The 2,333-nt window shown below is 39.8% G+C and overlaps 1 non-coding gene across 1 annotated transcript; it reads left to right on the forward strand.

Moving 5' to 3' along the window:
* Positions 1–1,416: 1,416 nt before the first annotated feature.
* On the forward strand, positions 1,417–1,489 carry trnar-acg (transfer RNA arginine (anticodon ACG)). Its single transcript has one exon. It is a non-coding gene; the product is annotated as a tRNA-Arg (tRNA).
* The last annotated feature ends 844 nt before the right edge of the window (positions 1,490–2,333 follow it).

The following is a 2,333-nucleotide window of genomic DNA, read 5'->3' on the forward strand; positions in this document are numbered from 1 at the left end:
AAAGCGTGTGTGTGTACATGTATAGAAATGAACAGAGCAGTGTGTGTATTATCAAGTGATTGATCGGCTACACGCATGGCTCCAAGGGAAGACATAGGGAGAGGTCAAACAAGACTGTTCCAAATAGACCTGTCGGAATGAGCCTCGGGGAGGCCTAACTGGTTAGACAAGGGCAATACTTTTTTACCACAAGTGCCCTTGTTTTACTGTGCACGGGCTGGACAAGCCCATGTATTATTCACTGGTCTCACTGGGTGATAAATGGGAGGCCTCCATTCTAAGCAATGGAATATTCACACCAGTGCTTATCTCTTTTAATCCCATGACTGCAGGCCAAGTCACTGAATTAGTGGGCAAGGCATAACAGTGCCATTTAAACTGCAGGGGCAAGGTTGTTTAACTAGGAGCTATTTCCAAAAGCTCTTTTTTGATGAATACGTCTGGCGGCGTTAGCTAGTGTTCTTTTTAGGACGTACAGTATTTAAAAAGAACACGTGTTTTTATGCTTTGGAATAAATCACAGTTATGCCCGTGCACTGTATATTACCTGTAGCAGTTTGTTTACCATCTGTGCGCTCATTTATTTCCCTTCCCCTCTGTGTTTTATCTACAACATAAAACCAAAGAATACACATATCTGCCAGCACGTGGTTATTTTTATTAAACTATTGCTAACACCAGCAACCGTATGGCAATATTTTAATGACCAACTCGTGTCATCTCATAGAACTCGCAGTGATGAGTTTCTTTTATTTGGGGCTATAAAAAGATAATTAAAAAAACTTCACACTCTTATGTCTGTATATAAGAACATGATGTTTGGGGGTCTGTAAATGTACAAATAATAAGGAAGAGAATGAAAGCTTTATTGATCCATTAAGGAAACTCTCTCCATGTATAGAGTGAGTTTATATAAATCTATATATAAGTGAGTGCCTTGATCGGAACAGGATTATTAACCTACGGTGTTATTGATGGTGGGAGGAACCAGAGCTCCCAGAGGGGTTCTGCACTCAAATGGGAGAACGTACAACAACTCCAAATCTCTGGCCAAGTTCGAACCCATTTGTGTTTCTTTTCCCTCCGCACATAATTTATTTGAACCAATTTGATTTTATGTTCATATCAGGAGCTTAATACACATTCAGATCCTTTTACTTACAGAATAAGATTATTCTTTGCTTAACTTCATAGAAAAGATGCTTGCACAAACAAATAAAGGCCTCAGATACAAAAAAAGAAGTTGTTTAGTCAAAGGATAGCATTTTGCAAGGGATACTGTAACATTTCAATCTCTATCTAAGGAAGGAAAAGAAGCCAGTCAAAGGCTAAAAGCAAACTCTTGTACAAACTCTTGCTTTAACCAGTCTCAATCTAGGTTGTTTCTGATTTAAATGCATGACCTGTTTATTCACAGGGCCAGTGGCGCAATGGATAACGCGTCTGACTACGGATCAGAAGATTCTAGGTTCGACTCCTGGCTGGCTCGAAGTGTGTTTTTGACACCTGATTTGAAGGAGGAGGTGGAATAATCAGGATATGAAGAAAGAAAGAGGTTAGTTTAGGTTAGGGATAGAGATTAAAAGGAGCTAACAAGTGGAGAGCACTACTTAAAGCTGACAACAGTGATGGACAAAAGATAGATGAAGAGTGAAACTTTCAATAACAAGGGTTATTTCCTCACATGTAGAAACTACAGAGGAAACAGTTGAGGAACCACACCATGCAGATATGGGAAAGAGTGAGCATTATTAAGGCATCATGCAAAAAAAAGAGAGCACACTTGTTTTGTGCTGATGGAGAAGGTCAGAAAGAGCTTCACTATTTCTTCATGTTTCTAGAAAAAGGATATGATAAGAAGGCAGAAGAGGGACTGTGGTACTGCATAGAAACAGGAGGTGGGTGCAGGGCAGGGAGGGACAGAGCGAGACTGATGTCATCAGTACATCAGTTTGTAAGTGGCATTTTAAATGTTCACATTACAACTTGCAAGATGTGATTAGTGACATACCACAAGTTATTTTATTAGCATCTGCACTGTAGACCTACCTTAACTTTACCTTACATTACCTTAGAGCTAATATAGCTACTATATAAAAAAAATAATCAATGTACTGTTCAACAAACTACTTCCTGTCTTGCTAAAAAAAATCCCAATAACTCCATGCAGCCCTGCCATGGTCATATTTCAGCAGTTTGGAAGAAGCTGGATCCTGTAGTCCAACTACACCGCCAGCCTTTGTTTTCCCTGCACAGAAACTGGATGTCTGCCACGGAGCTTTCTAGAATACTAATGACAGTGGTTAGCGAGTCAAAGTTACTGACCTGAGGTG

This window comes from Copadichromis virginalis, linkage group LG5 (genome assembly GCF_057382275.1).
Source record: "Copadichromis virginalis isolate Kocher_CV1m ecotype Utaka linkage group LG5, C_Virginalis_male_GT1.1, whole genome shotgun sequence".
NCBI classification, from domain to species: domain Eukaryota; kingdom Metazoa; phylum Chordata; class Actinopteri; order Cichliformes; family Cichlidae; genus Copadichromis; species Copadichromis virginalis.